Raw genomic sequence first — 20,568 nt, 5'->3', positions numbered from 1 at the left:
AACCCCAACCTAACCCCAACCTAACCCCAACCTAACCCCAACCTAACCCCAACCTAACCCCAACCTAACCCAACCTAACCCCAACCTAACCCCAACCTAACCCCAACCTAACCCCAACCTAACCCCAACCTAACCCCAACCTAACCCCAACCTAACCCCAACCTAACCCCAACCTAACCCCAACCTAACCCCAACCTAACCCCAACCTAACCCCAACCTAACCCCAACCTAACCCCAACCTAACCCCAACCTAACCCCAACCTAACCCCAACCTAACCCCAACCTAACCCCCAACCTAACCCCAACCTAACCCCAACCTAACCCCAACCTAACCCCCAACCTAACCCCAACCTAACCCCAACCTAACCCCAACCTAACCCCAACCTAACCCCAACCTAACCCCAACCTAACCCCAACCTAACCCCAACCTAACCCCAACCTAACCCCAACCTAACCCCAACCTAACCCCAACCTAACCCAACCTAACCCCAACCTAACCCCAACCTAACCCCAACCTAACCCCAACCTAACCCCAACCTAACCCCAACCTAACCCCAACCTAACCCCAACCTAACCCCAACCTAACCCCAACCTAACCCAACCTAACCCCAACCTAACCCCAACCTAACCCCAACCTAACCCAACCTAACCCCAACCTAACCCCAACCTAACCCCAACCTAACCCAACCTAACCCCAACCTAACCCCAACCTAACCCCAACCTAACCCCAACCTAACCCCAACCTAACCCCAACCTAACCCCAACCTAACCCCAACCTAACCCCAACCTAACCCCAACCTAACCCCAACCTAACCCAACCTAACCCCAACCTAACCCCAACCTAACCCCAACCTAACCCCAACCTAACCCCAACCTAACCCCAACCTAACCCCAACCTAACCCCAACCTAACCCCAACCTAACCCAACCTAACCCCAACCTAACCCCAACCTAACCCCAACCTAACCCCCAACCTAACCCCAACCTAACCCCAACCTAACCCCAACCTAACCCCAACCTAACCCCAACCTCACCCCAACCTAACCCCAACCTAACCCCAACCTAACCCCAACCTAACCCCAACCTAACCCCAACCTAACCCCAACCTAACCCCAACCTAACCCCAACCTAACCCCAACCTAACCCCAACCTAACCCCAACCTAACCCCAACCAACCCCAACCTAACCCCAACCTAACCCCAACCTAACCCAACCTAACCCCAACCTAACCCCAACCTAACCCCAACCTAACCCCAACCTAACCCCAACCTAACCCCAACCTAACCCCAACCTAACCCCAACCTAACCCCAACCTAACCCCACCTAACCCCAACCTAACCCCAACCTAACCCCAACCTAACCCAACCTAACCCCAACCTAACCCCAACCTAACCCCAACCTAACCCCAACCTAACCCCAACCTAACCCCAACCTAACCCCAACCTAACCCCAACCTAACCCCAACCTAACCCCAACCTAACCCCAACCTAACCCCAACCTAACCCCAACCTAACCCCAACCTAACCCCAACCTAACCCCAACCTAACCCCAACCTAACCCCAACCTAACCCCAACCTAACCCCAACCTAACCCCAACCTAACCCCAACCTAACCCCAACCTAACCCCAACCTAACCCCAACCTAACCCCAACCTAACCCCAACCTAACCCCAACCTAACCCCAACCTAACCCCAACCTAACCCCAACCTAACCCAACCTAACCCCAACCTAACCCCAACCTAACCCAACCTAACCCCAACCTAACCCCAACCTAACCCCAACCTAACCCCAACCTAACCCCAACCTAACCCCAACCTAACCCCAACCTAACCCAACCTAACCCCAACCTAACCCCAACCTAACCCCAACCTAACCCCACCTAACCCCACCTAACCCCAACCTAACCCCAACCTAACCCCAACCTAACCCCAACCTAACCCCAACCTAACCCAACCTAACCCCAACCTAACCCCAACCTAACCCCAACCTAACCCCAACCTAACCCCAACCTAACCCCAACCTAACCCCAACCTAACCCCAACCTAACCCCAACCTAACCCCAACCTAACCCCAACCTAACCCCAACCTAACCCCAACCTAACCCCAACCTAACCCCAACCTAACCCCAACCTAACCCAACCTAACCCCAACCTAACCCCAACCTAACCCCAACCTAACCCCAACCTAACCCAACCTAACCCCAACCTAACCCCACCTAACCCCAACCTAACCCCAACCTAACCCCAACCTAACCCCAACCTAACCCCAACCTAACCCCAACCTAACCCCAACCTAACCCCAACCTAACCCCAACCTAACCCCAACCTAACCCAACCTAACCCCAACCTAACCCCAACCTAACCCCAACCTAACCCCAACCTAACCCCAACCTAACCCCAACCTAACCCCAACCTAACCCCCACCCAAACCCCAACCTAACCCCAACCTAACCCCAACCTAACCCCAACCTAACCCAACCTAACCCCAACCTAACCCCAACCTAACCCCAACCTAACCCAACCTAACCCCAACCTAACCCCACCTAACCCCAACCTAACCCCAACCTAACCCCAACCTAACCCCAACCTAACCCCAACCTAACCCCAACCTAACCCCAACCTAACCCCAACCTAACCCCAACCTAACCCAACCTAACCCCAACCTAACCCCAACCTAACCCCAACCTAACCCAACCTACCCAACCTAACCCCAACCTAACCCCAACCTAACCCCAACCTAACCCCAACCTAACCCCAACCTAACCCCAACCTAACCCCAACCTAACCCCAACCTAACCCCAACCTAACCCCAACCTAACCCCAACCTAACCCCAACCTAACCCCAACCTAACCCCAACCTAACCCCAACCTAACCCCAACCTAACCCCAACCTAACCCCAACCTAACCCCAACCTAACCCCAACCTAACCCCAACCTAACCCCAACCTAACCCCAACCTAACCCCAACCTAACCCCAACCTAACCCCAACCTAACCCCAACCTAACCCAACCTAACCCCAACCTAACCCCAACCTAACCCCAACCTAACCCCAACCTAACCCCAACCTAACCCCAACCTAACCCCAACCTAACCCAACCTAACCCCAACCTAACCCCAACCTAACCCCAACCTAACCCCAACCTAACCCAACCTAACCCCAACCTAACCCCAACCTAACCTAACCCCAACCTAACCCCAACCTAACCCCAACCTAACCCCAACCTAACCCCAACCAACCTAACCCCAACCTAACCCCAACCTAACCCCAACCTAACCCCAACCTAACCCCAACCTAACCCCAACCTAACCCCAACCTAACCCCAACCTAACCCCAACCTAACCCCAACCTAACCCCAACCTAACCCCAACCTAACCCCAACCTAACCCCAACCTAACCCCAACCTAACCCCCAACCTAACCCCAACCTAACCCAACCTAACCCCAACCTAACCCCAACCTAACCCCCAACCTAACCCCAACCTAACCCCAACCTAACCCCAACCTAACCCCAACCTAACCCCAACCTACCTAACCCCAACCTAACCCCAACCTAACCCCAACCTAACCCCAACCTAACCCCAACCTAACCCCAACCTAACCCCAACCTAACCCCAACCTAACCCCAACCTAACCCCAACCTAACCACAACCTAACCCCAACCTAACCCCAACCTAACCCCAACCTAACCCCAACCTAACCCAACCTAACCCCAACCTAACCCCAACCTAACCCCAACCTAACCCCAACCTAACCCCAACCTAACCCCAACCTAACCCCAACCTAACCCCAACCTAACCCCAACCTAACCCCAACCTAACCCAACCTAACCCCAACCTAACCCCAACCTAACCCCAACCTAACCCCAACCTAACCCCAACCTAACCCCAACCTAACCCCAACCTAACCCCAACCTAACCCCAACCTAACCCTAACCCCAACCTAACCCCAACCTAACCCCAACCTAACCCCAACCTAACCCCAACCTAACCCCAACCTAACCTAACCCCAACCTAACCCCAACCTAACCTAACCCCAACCTAACCCCAACCTAACCCCAACCTAACCCCAACCTAACCCCAACCTAACCCCAACCTAACCCCAACCTAACCTAACCCCAACCTAACCCCAACCTAACCCCAACCTAACCCCAACCTAACCCCAACCTAACCCCAACCTAACCCCAACCTAACCCCAACCTAACCCCAACCTAACCCCAACCTAACCCCCCAACCTAACCCCAACCTAACCCCAACCTAACCCCAACCTAACCCCAACCTAACCCCAACCTAACCCCAACCTAACCCCAACCTAACCCCAACCTAACCCCAACCTAACCCCAACCTAACCCCAACCTAACCCCAACCTAACCCCAACCTAACCCCAACCTAACCCCAACCTAACCCCAACCTAACCCCAACCTAACCCCAACCTAACCCCAACCTAACCCCAACCTAACCCCAACCTAACCCCAACCTAACCCCAACCTAACCCCAACCTAACCCCAACCTAACCCCAACCTAACCCAAACCTAACCCCAACCTAACCCCAACCTAACCCCAACCTAACCCCAACCTAACCCCAACCTAACCCCAACCTAACCCCAACCTAACCCCAACCTAACCCCAACCTAACCCCAACCTAACCCCAACCTAACCCCAACCTAACCCCAACCTAACCCCAACCTAACCCCAACCTAACCCCAACCTAACCCCAACCTAACCCCAACCTAACCCCAACCTAACCCCAACCTAACCCCAACCTAACCCCAACCTAACCCCAACCTAACCCCAACCTAACCTAACCCCAACCTAACCCCAACCTAACCCCAACCTAACCCCAACCTAACCCCAACCTAACCCCAACCTAACCCCAACCTAACCCCAACCTAACCCCAACCTAACCCAACCTAACCCCAACCTAACCCAACCTAACCCCAACCTAACCCCAACCTAACCCCAACCTAACCCCAACCTAACCCCAACCTAACCCCAACCTAACCCCAACCTAACCCCAACCTAACCCCAACCTAACCCCAACCTAACCCCAACCTAACCCCAACCTAACCCCAACCTAACCCCAACCTAACCCCAACCTAACCCCAACCTAACCCCAACCTAACCCCAACCTAACCCCAACCTAACCCCAACCTAACCCCAACCTAACCCCAACCTAACCCCAACCTAACCCCAACCTAACCCCAACCTAACCCCAACCTAACCCCAACCTAACCACCCCAACCTAACCCCAACCTAACCCCAACCTAACCCCAACCTAACCCCAACCTAACCCCAACCTAACCCCAACCTAACCCCAACCTAACCCCAACCTAACCCCAACCTAACCCCAACCTAACCCCAACCTAACCCCAACCTAACCCCAACCTAACCCCAACCTAACCCCAACCTAACCCCAACCTAACCCCAACCTAACCCCAACCTAACCCCAACCTAACCCCAACCTAACCCCAACCTAACCCCAACCTAACCCCAACCTAACCCCAACCTAACCCCAACCTAACCCCAACCTAACCCCAACCTAACCCCAACCTAACCCCAACCTAACCCCAACCTAACCCCAACCTAACCCCAACCTAACCCCAACCTAACCCCAACCTAACCCCAACCTAACCCCAACCTAACCCCAACCTAACCCCAACCTAACCCCAACCTAACCCCAACCTAACCCCAACCTAACCCCAACCTAACCCCAACCTAACCCCAACCTAACCCCAACCTAACCCCAACCTAACCCCAACCTAACCCCAACCTAACCCCAACCTAACCCCAACCTAACCCCAACCTAACCCCAACCTAACCCCAACCTAACCCCAACCTAACCCCAACCTAACCCCAACCTAACCCCAACCTAACCCCAACCTAACCCCAACCTAACCCCAACCTAACCCCAACCTAACCCCAACCTAACCCCAACCTAACCCCAACCTAACCCCAACCTAACCCCAACCTAACCCCAACCTAACCCCAACCTAACCCCAACCTAACCCCAACCTAACCCCAACCTAACCCCAACCTAACCCCAACCTAACCCCAACCTAACCCCAACCTAACCCCAACCTAACCCCAACCTAACCCCAACCTAACCCCAACCTAACCCCAACCTAACCCCAACCTAACCCCAACCTAACCCCAACCTAACCCCAACCTAACCCCAACCTAACCCCAACCTAACCCCAACCTAACCCCAACCTAACCCCAACCTAACCCCAACCTAACCCCAACCTAACCCCAACCTAACCCCAACCTAACCCCAACCTAACCCCAACCTAACCCCAACCTAACCCCAACCTAACCCCAACCTAACCCCAACCTAACCCCAACCTAACCCCAACCTAACCCCAACCTAACCCCAACCTAACCCCAACCTAACCCCAACCTAACCCCAACCTAACCCCAACCTAACCCCAACCTAACCCCAACCTAACCCCAACCTAACCCCAACCTAACCCCAACCTAACCCCAACCTAACCCCAACCTTTTTTTTTTTTTTTTTTTTTTTTTTTTTTTTACGTGGGGAAATCCTCATGGACACCCTTCCCCCAATGGGAGTCGGGTAGTGTCGGACTCTTACCGACTAAAACCACCACGTGGCTGCTCGTACGCACAGGGAAGAAGAGGGCCCAGGGGTATCACGGTTGAAAATCTCCTGTAAGCCCTCCTCTCATCGTCTTCCCTCCTAGTGCGGAGGGGATGCTTCGCTGTGACTCCCGGGGCAGCCAACCCCGGGGTCATCTTCCTCTTGTTGTTTCCGTATCCGTTGGGGGAGATGGCGGCCTCCCCCCGTTGCGCCCACTTCTCTCGCGTCGTATCCTTGCCGGGTGCTCGGCTCGGACCCTGAGCCGCTCCGCCCGCTCCTTCGCGAGCATGATTTGCTCGCAAAAGTCCCTCACTGCCTCGTAATCCGACCGGCTACGTAGCAGCGCCTCCACGATCCTCCTCGGGGACAGGTCGTCCCCGATCTTCACCGTCAGGGTGTGTCTCTGCATGGCCCACGCGGGAACCTAACCCCAACCTAACCCCAACCTAACCCCAACCTAACCCCAACCTAACCCCAACCTAACCCCAACCTAACCCCTCCACAACGTTGTGGAAGTCTCTCCAACCATTTCCAACCCCGTAGAATGGTTTTCCAACCCTCCACAACGTTGTGGAAGTCTCTCCAACGACTTCCAACCCCGTAGAATGGTTTTCCAACCCTCCACAACGTTGTGGAAGGCTCTCCAACCATTTCCAACCCCGTAGAATGGTTTTCCAACCCTCCAGATCGTTGTGGAAGTCTCTCCAACCATTTCCAACCCCGTAGAATGGTTTTCCAACCCTCCACAACGTTGTGGAAGTCTCTCCAACGACTTCCAACCCCGTAGAATGGTTTTCCAACCCTCCAGATCGTTGTGGAAGGCTCTCCAACCATTTCCAACCCCGTAGAATGGTTTTCCAACCCTCCACAACGTTGTGGAAGTCTCTCCAACCATTTCCAACCCCGTAGAATGGTTTTCCAACCCTCCACAACGTTGTGGAAGTCTCTCCAACGACTTCCAACCCCGTAGAATGGTTTTCCAACCCTCCACAACGTTGTGGAAGTCTCTCCAACCATTTCCAACCCCGTAGAATGGTTTTCCAACCCTCCACAACGTTGTGGAAGTCTCTCCAACCATTTCCAACCCCGTAGAATGGTTTTCCAACCCTCCAGATCGTTGTGGAAGTCTCTCCAACCATTTCCAACCCCGTAGAATGGTTTTCCAACCCTCCACAACGTTGTGGAAGTCTCTCCAACCATTTCCAACCCCGTAGAATGGTTTTCCAACCCTCCACAACGTTGTGGAAGGCTCTCCATTGATTTCCAATCCCGTAGAATGGTTTTCCAACCCTCCACAACGTTGTGGAAGTCTCTCCAACCATTTCCAACCCCGTAGAATGGTTTTCCAACCCTCCACAACGTTGTGGAAGTCTCTCCAACCATTTCCAACCCCGTAGAATGGTTTTCCAACCTTCCACAACGTTGTGGAAGTCTCTCCAACGACTTCCAACCCCGTAGAATGGTTTTCCAACCCTCCACAACGTTGTGGAAGTCTCTCCAACGACTTCCAACCCCGTAGAATGGTGTTCCAACCCTCCAGATCGTTGTGGAAGGCTCTCCAACCATTTCCAACCCCGTAGAATGGTTTTCCATCCCTCCACAACGTTGTGGAAGGCTCTCCATTGATTTCCAATCCCGTAGAATGGTTTTCCAACCCTCCACAACGTTGTGGAAGTCTCTCCAACCATTTCCAACCCCGTAGAATGGTTTTCCAACCCTCCACAACGTTGTGGAAGTCTCTCCAACCATTTCCAACCCCGTAGAATGGTTTTCCAACCTTCCACAACGTTGTGGATGTCTCTCCAACGACTTCCAACCCCGTAGAATGGTTTTCCAACCCTCCACAACGTTGTGGAAGTCTCTCCAACGACTTCCAACCCCGTAGAATGGTTTTTCAACCCTCTACAACGTTGTGGAAGCCTCTCCAAATATTTCCAATCACGTAGAATGGATTTCCATCCCTCCACGTTGTTGTGGAACGTCCTCCCACGTTGTCGAACAACGTCGAATGGTTTTCCAACACTCCAAAACGTTGTCAAAGTCTCTCCAACGATTTCCAATCACGCAGAATGGTTTTCTAACACTCCACTTCGTTGTGGAACGCTGTCCCACGTCGTCCAACGACGTCCCACGTTGTCCCACGGTGCAGTCCAGTCTAGATCATCCAAAATTCTTTTCCAGGCTTTTGGTGACCCAAACTGGACTGGTGCGTAGTTCTCAGCTTGGTATCGTTTTCCAAAGATTAATCTACTGATTAATTTTTGGAAAACGATGCCAATTACCAGGTCTCACCACGTGGAGGTGACTACGCACGGGACCCGCCCATGATTTATTTCACATTATGCATCGGTCTCGACGTTCAACCTGTTGGCAGGAATGTCGAGTTCTGTCTCTACGTGATCATGGGCCTGCGTAAAAAGATAGCTCTTTCGTAGCCTAACTGCGAAACATATATCTCCAACGCAGCGGTTACACGAATCTTTACAAACGTAAAACAAAGCTTACACGACGCAATATCTATCTCCCACACAACGCAACATGTATCTCACACACAACGATTACATCGATCGGTACAAACATCGTACAATAATTCGCAACCCTATCGGCAACATTCCGTATCAAAGATACATTTGTCTAACTTGGAACGAAAGAAAAGAAATGAGGCTGCTATGGAAAAGGAGCACCAACAATCAGACGATGAAAGAAAAACCGCGGTTCGCCCGCAACGAACGTAATCGCGATCTCTCGAAAGAACTAACAAACCTACGCGACGTACCCCCGTGCACCAGATAACCCTAAGGTTCAGCCTAACCCAAGCATTGACCTTCGCCCGATTCCTGTCACGCCGTTTGGATCTTATCACGGTCGATGGCACTTGCCGATGATACCAGTGTCCAGCAAATGGGCCTGCGATTTAACACACTCCAACTGAACATGTTGAACTCGGGGAGGGACCGCTGAACAGGATTACGAAGGCAAGGCCCCAACTGAACAGTGGGGTCCACCCCCACGGGTTCGATCAGAATTACGGAGGACGTGAAATCCAGGTCCCTGTCCAAGTACCGAAGTACCAATCGGACAGGATTGCGGACCTGCGACTCGATCGTCAACAGATTCACAGGTATCACCAGCGTGATGACAACGCCCGCGATTCGAGGCAAACGACGAGCAGTCGTCGAGTAGTCACCAAGACAAGAGGTGTCCTTGGGCGACCTATGAATCCAAAGAGTTGTCCAGTGCACGTTGACCCGCACGTACCCGGGATACGCGCGAGCGAGTACGCCACGCCGCAGTTTGAAAGAACTGAGCGATCGCGAACCGATAAATCGCGGGAACAATTTTTCCAATGTGGTAAGCGAGGGGATCAAGAGAGACTAGATTTATATTTTTCGTTCCAAAATGGATAAGTATCTTTGTACGGAATGTGCTTACAATGCACATAACATAGGTATCTATCTTATGATTAATTAAGGCTAAAACGCACGCATTCCACTTTGACCCACGTTGTCCCACGTCGTCCCACGTTGTGCCACGTTGTCCCACGTTGTCCCACGTTGTCCAGCGTTGTCCACCGTTGTCCAGCCTTGTCCACCGTTGTCCAGCGTTGTCCACCGTTGTCCAGCGTTGTCCAGCGTTGTCCAGCGTTGTCCTACGGTGTCTGACGGTGTCCCATGCCGCAGTCCAGAATAGATTACCCAATATTCTCTTCGTAGCTTTTGGTGATCCAAACTGCACTGTATTGGTGTAGTTCTTAGCTTGGTATCGATTTATTGTACAATGTTTGTGCTGATCGATGTAATCGTTTCCCAAAAATTAATCAACTGATTAATCTGCGAAAGTTATTACATCGATCTGTACAAATATTGTACAATAATTCGCAACCATACTGGCAGCATTCGGTAACAACGATACATTTGTCTAACTTGGATCGAGAGAAGGAAAATGAAAATACCGATACTGCATATACAATTTAGAATCTTGCAAAATGGACATACAACTCGTTGTGCTAAACTTTTGAAGATATCGAAAGTTATAAATTGTGACGATGCCGTAATATACTTCTCTTAATAATGTGATATCAAGAACAATCAGACTATGAAAGAAAAATCATCTGGACCTCTAGCATATATATTTAATATGCTATGAAACGTTGAAATATGTAACTGAAATGTATTTTCTGTAAATTAATAAATCTGAAACAATCTCATTTACTGAATTTGATACATATAAAAGAAACAGGCATCTTTAAGACGAGAACATTTTATATATGAAAAATAAACTACTAATAATGGTCAATTATAGATCAAATTACTATTGATTAAATTTTAGCAAATATAGAGAAGCATTTGTATCTTTTTAAACGAAAGTAGGGTTACGTCGAGAACAAGAATTTTAAGTAATTGAATTTAAACTGAATTAAAACTTGAAAATGTCATATGCAATAACTAAGATGAGAGAAAATCCGATTATTATAAAATCACTTGTTTTGTCTTTTAACTTTCAACGGTATCTGTTATTTCCTACAACAACATAGTGACTTGCAACATAGTGAACCGAAAGATATGCGCATAAATCATATTTTGCAGAATTTTTGCTACAAACGTGACGATAATCGCGAATGAACTCTTGTTTCATGCAAATGAAATTCGAATATTTATAAAAATACTGTTACTCTTATGTTACTGTGAAAAGATAGAAAATATCGCGGCCGAAAGGATTCTAACAGCTATGGTTCTAAGAACGAACAATCATCAGCATTAATTCTAATAGCAATGAATTAAATTTTTTAAAATATTTCAAGCCTTCGTAGCAATATTAAGATATTTCATTATAATACTTTGTTACGTGTTGAAATCGTTCACAATTTCATACATGTATATATATATTACATTCGTAATAAAGTACTATATTTTAACAGTCATGGTAACGTTAACGCTGATACAGAAATAAGTCTTTTAGCAGTATTTTCAGTAATAAACGTACTAATAAGGGGCGCTGAAAAAAAAACAAAGCAGTAGCCAGAAGGGCTACAAAGATTCGATCGTCTTCCACTCTATATAAAGCCGATCAACACGCTGAGAGTGGAACTGAATGTTCTTGTTTCGCAACGCTAATTTACTACTAATATTTATGAAGCAGAAAATTCTCAAAATCAAACGCGAAGAGTGCTTTGTTATATCTGCAATATCAGTTAATCTATCATTAAAATAAAAGAAAGAAAAGTCTGAAAATTCCCGAAACTTGAGACGCAACGCTAATAAATTTAAATCTACGCACTCGTATTTAAACAATACGCAACACTAATAGCGAGGGATCGTACTGCAACCATTTTGGAGGTTGCCGATGAACGATCACACTTGCACAGCTCTTGCAGCTGTACGTGTGATCCAGGAACAGTGTCCGACAAATGCAGTCGGAGGGTTTGGGTATTTTGTAAACGCAACTCTACTTAACAAAACGCGTTCATTCGTTGTCGCAACGCTAAAGGGAAAAATAAGTAGAACTCGCGATGGAACAATATCGCAACGCTAACTCTTAAAGTGAATTTAATGAAAATAATCATTTACTATATGAATAAGCTATTTTAAATATTCTGGTATTGCTACTTGCAATACTATAAAATAAAGTGAACACTTTTATAATCTAATTTTAAACAATAGAAAACAGGAAAAATTCTAAAAATTGCAAAAGGCAATCGCGATATCGTAATTCGCAACTCTAAAGCAAACGCGATTATCATTTTATCGCAACTCTAATTCAAACCGTAATCATATTCTCGCCACACTAATGCAAAGCCGCGATGTTATTTCGCAACTCTAATACAACCCGCAATTAATTTATCGCAACACTAATAAGAAAAATCACGAGTGGAGGGCTGACATATCGCAGTGCAACCATTTAGGAGGTTGCCGATGAACGATCACACTTGCACAGCTCTTGCAGCTGTATCGTGTGATCCAGGAACAGTGTCCGACAAATCCAGTCGGAGGGTTTGGGCATTTTATAAACGCAACTCTACTTAAGAAAACGCGATCATTCGTTATCGCAACGCTAACAGGAAAAATTAGTAGAACTCGCGATGAAACAATATCGCAACGCTAACTTTTAAACTGAATTTAATGAAAATTACTACTTAAAATATGAAAAATATTCTGGTATTGCTACTTGCAATACTATAAAAATAATTGAAAAATAACATTTTATAATCTCATTCTAAACAATAGAAAACAGGATAAATTCTGATACGTATAGTTCTATAGGAAATTCTAAAAATTCACAATAAAAATTGCAAAAGGCAATCGCGATATCGTAATTCGCAACTCTAAAACAAACGCGATTATCATTTTATCGCAACTCTAATTCAAACCGTAATCATTCTCTCGCGACACTAATAAAAAGCCGCGATGTTATTTCGCTACTCTAATACAACCCGTAATTAATCTGTCGCGACACTAATAAGAGAAATCGCGATTTGCCCAATAGGACGATGGACCGATATATACATCGGTCAAAAAAACAAAAACTACTACTACGACTAAAAATACTAAAAGCGAGCATAGTGACAAAGTAGTAACAATAATGACTTCCCATGCTCTGGATGACCCAAAGGATGGGGAGCCATTAGTAGTTGCCCTCTTGAGTGGCAGTTTGCCGGGCCTCTTCGGCTTATAGCTTCTTCTTTCTTCGGGCGCAATGCCCGCTGAAACTTAAATCTAAGCTCGAGACTTCTAAATCGCAAACAAAAAAAAAAAATTTGAAAATAAAAATATAAACCGCGGAAGCTGATTGAAGTGCACATGGACTGACCAACGATCTCAGCGGTGATCGTTGCTCATTCGCACGTGCGTGCTCGAGCGATAAACGTTCGTTTCGAGCCCACTCGCGACCGCGACCGCGAAATTCGAAAAATCGAAAGGCAAAACCAGAGACGAGAGCATGCTCTACTCGTGCCAGTTTCACCGTCGATTTTTCAAATAAATTTCCAGAAACAGGTTGGTCACACGAAAACGTGCCTACCCGACCAGAGACTGTGCCAACCTGCCCGGCCCTACCTACTTATAATTAACAGACATACCAGAAAGTATACTACCTATCCTACCTAGCGCTATATTTAAAAAATGGCAAAACAGGCACACCAACACACCCGCTCCACGGTTCTCACACAAACGCCCGGGTGCAAAGGTCCTACACTAGAGAGGACGTCCCGGGACGCCTCCGACACCCGAGCTTAACACAACATGCATACTCTAAGGTACGTACCGTTTTCCTGAAATCGACTGACGAAGGCTAGTGACCATTGCGTAAAACGTGATAAACACGTCTGAGTAAATGATATCGTTAAAATAAATGTAAGTAAACTTGGAATTATAATTGTAATTTATGGCAATATTAAAAGCGTGGTTGCAGTTAATCGCGTGGATGATATTATCAGAAATTATGATTGTATCGAGACGTAAATTGAATCGATATATGTCTCGACATTTTTAGTATTTGAGATTGTAACGAATGAGAAAAAACGACGCAATTCCACGGCCTAACAACACATATACATAATGTGGAAAATACGTCGTGCACGATACACTAACGCGTCGTCAGTCGCTGAGAAATTATTACATTACTTAATTCTAGATCATCGTGCCCAATGTCTTTCTCCCATTCAAGTAGCACCTGGGCACGTGAATGAGATCCTGACAATGGGCACGGAAGGGGTTAAACCTGAAAATCCTGATCTAAAAAGATGATTAGTTTGTGTAATTTTTATTTAACGGACTAACGTTCTTTGATTTTATATTTTACTACTTCGTTTCTGATTAAATCTACTTTATTAATTTAATAGTAACTAAGTAACTCTACTTTATTAATTTAACAAATTAGAGCAAAATTTTAATATTGCAAAAAAGGTAGCGTTAATTGAAAAGGATTAAGGCTCGATCAAATGGAATTATTAACTCTAAATATATTATTAAAAAAGAAATAATCTCAGGTGATCTTTTTATCAAAGCATATATTCGAAAGTGCAGAAGCAGTGTTCAAAATTATTGCTTTGATTCAAAAATCTGCCTGTCGCGAAGTGCCTTCTTGCACGTAAAATATTACACATTCTTGTACGGAAAAAATGAATTTTAACTCATTCTAGCCAAAGTGAAATAAACGAACGTGACTTAATATTGTCACGATCGATTCATAGCTAAAAATCAAGTATATTTATGTCATACAGGTATATTCGTGTAGATATTTGCCATTTGCAAATATTCATACGGAATATTAACATGCGTATTTATAAGTAACACGAATATATTTTCAAGTGCATATGTTGAACCTAATTATTGAAAAACTAATTATTATAATCGCGATGTGCAAGAATACCTATCCTAAACTAATAAATTTGAAAAAGGAGTGTTACTACTCACGGGTATGAAGAATACCCGCGGTCACTATGCTCGCAAAAAATTCTACGTAATACAACCAGTCACTCGTGCCGATTCGGACCTTTCGTCCTACGACATGATTGAGTGACCGGAGGAACAGAAACGCATGCGACTCACCGTTCGAAGCGGAGAAACAGAGGACGAATATCATCAGGAACTGCGTAGGGTCCAGTGGTGGAAATGGAGGTTGCGAAGAATCTGCTACAGAACAAAACACGATGAGTGATTGCTGATTATTTAAAAAGTTGGAGATAATGAAAAATGAAAGTTTATTAACTGTAGTAACTTTAGTAATAATAAAGATTGAAATACTAATAAACTTTGGTAAGTATAAAAACTGAAACTCTAATATGAAAGTAAAAAATCTAGAAATTAAGAATCTAATGATTTCTGAAATACGTTAGTCATTTGTTTCATAATTCGGTACTAAGACTTTAACACTTATTTTATTTTAATGAAAGAATTACCCCAGAAGATTCTAATCTGCCAAATTTTCAATCAAATTGTATTTCTTAATTAATAGTGATCAAAGAAAAATATACAGAATAGACATAATCGAAGTACGATATGTAAAGATACTTACATTCCTGGCTTTTGAGCCACTGTTAAAAGATTCCCAAAGAAGGTAAAGAAGTTGAAGCAGTGGTATGTCTATCACAAAACATAAGATATCGTTAATATCGTTAATACATAATAACAAACTCGAAACATTACCAATAATAAAGAATATACTCTAATAAGTATGTAAATTGGAACTCTAATATAAAGGTTTGAGAACAAAACATTCAATGATTTTTTATGTGTATCAGATAGTTTTATTGTATTTTAATGTTAAGACTTTAAGACATTATTTTAATTAAAAAGGATATTTACAGCTTTCTAAATTATCCATCATTTTTATTTCATAATTAACAGTATTTCGAACAAAATATACTAAATAGAACAAATTGAAATACAATATATAAAACTACTTACATTCTTGAGCTCCTGGAGAGGCTTTATCCTCTTGAGGGAGGCACTGACTCTAATACCGAAAGCGAATATTCAAAAGAATAAATACAGTGCTGGACAAAAGTATTGGCACAGCATGATTGTTATGATAGAAATGCTTATAACTACTAAACAAATTGATTTAAACAAAAAACTTTTTGACGTATTTATTTATTATCTATTCTAGTTTATTACATAACAAGAGCAACAATATAAATAAAATAATACGCAAAATAATAACAAAAATATATTTTTTGAACATTTTATGGGTGGACAAAACTATTGGCACAGTAGAATATTTACGCTTATAACTAATTACATAATAAACTTCTAATATTTTGTTGGCAGTCCTTTTCTTTTAAGGACTTCCTTTAATCTTCTGGGCATCGAGTGGACTAATTTTTTAGTGAATTCAGGTACAATATTGCTCCATTCCTGCAGAAGAACTTTCTTCAGTTCAGACTTGCTTGTGATATTATGTTTCCTAATTCTTTTTTCCAATTCGTTCCACACGTGCTCAATGGGATTCATATCGGGACTTTGAGGTGGTGTGTTTAATGTGTGGGCAGTATTATATATTATCCACTGACGAACAATATACGCCATATGTTTAGGATCTCGATCCTGCTGAAAATAGAAATCCCTGGGGAGGTTTAATTTTTGAGTACTTTTCAAAAGATTTTGCTTGAGTATATTTAAATATACATATTTATCCATTATCTCATCAATGAATATAAGTTCTCCTACACCCGATGATGCCATACATCCCCACACCATTAAACCACCACCCCCATGTTTCATGGTGGCTTGCAGATTCAGTTCGTCCATCTCTGTGTTGGGTTTTCGCCATACTAATATTCTGCCGTCAGATTTAAAAATATTAAACTTACTTTCATCTGAAAACATGATCTTTTCCCAAAAATCAGTATCTTTCGTAACAAACTCTTTCGCGAATTCCACTCTTTTCTTTTGGTTTATTTTACTGATGTAGGGCTTTCTTCGTGCTGCACGGGCAGAATAACCGGCATCCTTCAATACCCTACGTACAGTTTTGGTACTTACTTCTTTTTCACACTCAGCTTTTAACATCGAAGCAATTTCAGTCGAATTAGTTTTTGGATCCTTCTTTACAATATTTACGATTTTCCTTTTTTCTCGAATTGTTACCTTAGAAGGGCGACCACTCCTAATTTGATTCTCTAGATTTTCTTCACTTTTAAAGCGTTTTATGACTGAACGCACAGTAAAACGACTTCTGTTTATGATTTGTGCAATTTCGTTGTAAGATTTATTCATCTTATATAAATTTAATATTATTTTTCTTTCTTCAATTGTGGTTTCTTTCGTTTTTCTAGACATTATTACTCTTTCTTGGTTTTTTGTTGTTTAATAACTGAAGTCTCCAGTTTCACTGATCGAGTGTTATAATTAAGAAGATTAAAGGAAGTCCTTAAAAGAAAAGGACTGCCAACAAAATATTAGAAGTTTATTATGTAATTAGTTATAAGCGTAAATATTCTACTGTGCCAATACTTTTGTCCACCCATAAAATGTTCAAAAAATATATTTTTGTTATTATTTTGCGTATTATTTTATTTATATTGTTGCTCTTGTTATGTAATAAACTAGGATAGATAATAAATAAATACGTCAAAAAGTTTTTTGTTTAAATCAATTTGTTTAATAGTTATAAGCATTTGTATCATAACAATCTTGCTGTGCCAATACTTTTGTCCAGCACTGTATATAAAAAAAGAAAAATAAAAGACTACGTTACCGCGACCGCTTAAATTATTATCGGCGAACAAGAACTCTAATATCGCGTACAAATTTGATTGATCAAATTTTATTTCTTTCGCGTGTGATTATTCGATCGAATTTAATCAAAACTATCGTGATTTTTAAATATTGAAAAGAAACTGTTGCGTAGCAAACACTGACTCTACAAACCGCATTGCGCGCGGTCACAAATGTTCCCTGAAAATAAAGCAGTTTTGGGGCGGGGTTGAGGGGGTGGAAAAGAAGCGAAACGTCGTTTCGACAATTTTCTTCTTTTTCCTATCGAACATTTATTTAGAAAATACTGCTATTTCTTTATACTTAAAAATTATTATTAAGAAATTGGAACAAGTATGAAAATGTAAGTTGAAAATTGTGAGATATTTCTCGATAGCGAAGAAATGCTTACGAATATCGTGAATGCAATGCAATCGCTTGCAAGAATTATACTGTTCGCAATTAGAATATATACTGTGAATTTTCGTTATTAGAATACGAAATATACATACCACTAATACACTATACTCGCGAGTTATAAATATTGGAAAATATTTGTAAGAATTCAAAAGTTCGCCACTAAATATACTTAAGGAATACTTGACAAACGCACGCGAAATCTTGTTTCGAAATATTTAAATCTAACTGTTACCAAGTTGCAAGTTTATGACGTTAGAGTAGCAAATTCACATAATACAACAAAAGAAATTGAATTTCATAAGTGATTTATTGAGATATAACTCAATTTGAAATAATAAGACAATTCGTTAAAAATTTGTTTGAAATAAGAGAATGATTTCATAAATCGGAAATAGAACAATAATTTATTTAATCGAAGCTATTGACACAGCATATACAATTTCGCGTCTTGCGAAAGGAACATTTGAGTCATTGCACTAAACTGTTTAATATTCTCCAACATCACCACAATAATCTTCCCTTAAAAATGGGAAAATAAAAAGAAGCTCGGACAAACAGACAATGAAAGACAAATCGCGGCGCGAACTCGTTCGTTCGCGATCTTTCGAAAGAATCAATGGATTCTCGCGACGCACTCCCGTGCACAAAATAATCGCAAGATTCAGTGGCAAAGAAGAATCGAATTATATATTTCATTCCAAGTCAGATAAGTATCATTGTACAGAATGGACTCAGAATGGATTTGAGAGTCAAGACATATCCCACGTTGTCCCACGTTGTCCCACGTTGTCCCACGTTGTCCCATGTTGTCCCACGTTGTCCCACGTTGTCCCACGTTGTCCCACGTTGTCCCACGGTGCAGTCCAGTCCAGATTAACATTATGCATCGGTCTCGACGTTCAACCTGTTGGCAGGAATGTCGAGTTCTGACTATACGTGATCATGGGCCTGCGTAAAGAGATAGCTGTTTCGTAGCCTAACTGCGAAACATATATCTCCAACGCAGCGGTTACACGAATCTCTACAAACGTAAAACAAAGTTTACACGACGCAATATCTATCTCCCACACAACGCAACATGTATCTCACACACAACGATTACATCGATCAGTAGAAACATCATACAATAATTCGCAACCCTATAGGCAACATTCCGTATCAAAGATACATTTGTCTATCTTGGTACGAAAGAAAAGAAATGGGGCTACTATGGAACAGAAGATCCAACAATCAGACTATGAAAGAAAACGCGATCTCTCGAAAGAACTAACAAACCTACGCGACGTACCCCCGTGCACCAAATAACCCTAAGGTTCAGATTAACCGAAGCATTGACCTTCGCCCGATTCCTGTCACGTCGTTTGGATCTTATCACGGTCGATGGCACTTGCCGATGATACCAGTGACCAGCAAATGGGCCTGCGATTTAACACACTCCAACGGAACATGTTGAACTCGGGGAGGGACCGCTGAACAGTATCGCAGAGGCAAGGCCCTAACAGCACAGTGGGGTCCACCCCCACGGGTTCGATCAGAATTACGGAGGACGTGAAATGCAGGTCCCTGTTCAAGTACCGAAGTACCAATCGGACAGCATTGCGGACCCGCGATTCAATCGTCAACAGATTTACAGGTATCACCAGCGTGATCACGGTCGATGGCACTTAACGATGATACCAGTGACCAGCAAATGGGCCTGCGATTTAACACACTCCAACGGAACATGATGAACTCGAGGAGGGACCGCTGAACCGTATTACAAAAGCAAGGCCCCAACAGCACAGTGGGGTCCACCCCCACGGGTTCGATCAGAATTACGGAGGAGGTGAAATGCAGGTTCCTGTTCAAGTACCGAAGTACCAAGCGGACAGCATTGCGGACCCGCGACTCAATCGTCAACAGATTTACAGGAATCACCAGCGTGATCACGGTCGATGGTACTTAACGATGATACCAGTGACCAGCAAATGGGTCTGCGATTTAACACACTCCAACGGAACATGATGAACTCTGGGAGGGACCGCTGAACAGGATTACGAAGGCAAGGCCCCAACAGCACAGTGGGGTCCACCCCCACGGGTTCGATCAGAATTACGGAGGACGTGAAATGCAGGTCCCTGTCCAAGTACCGAAGTACCAATCGGACAGCATTGCGGACCCGCGACTCAATCGTCAACAGATTCACAAGTATCACCAGCGTGATGACAACGCCCGCGATTCGAGGCAAACAACGAGCAGTCGTCGAGACAAAAGGTGTGATTGGGCAAGCTATGAATCCAAAGAGTTGTCCAGTGCACGTTGACCCGCACGTACCCGGGATACGCTCGAGCGAGTACGCCACGCCGCAGTTTGAAAGAACT

This window comes from Bombus pascuorum, chromosome 15 (assembly GCF_905332965.1).
Source record: "Bombus pascuorum chromosome 15, iyBomPasc1.1, whole genome shotgun sequence".
NCBI lineage: Eukaryota > Metazoa > Arthropoda > Insecta > Hymenoptera > Apidae > Bombus > Bombus pascuorum.
The sequence above is the reverse complement of the archived record's forward strand: the minus strand, read 5'-3'. Positions refer to the sequence as shown.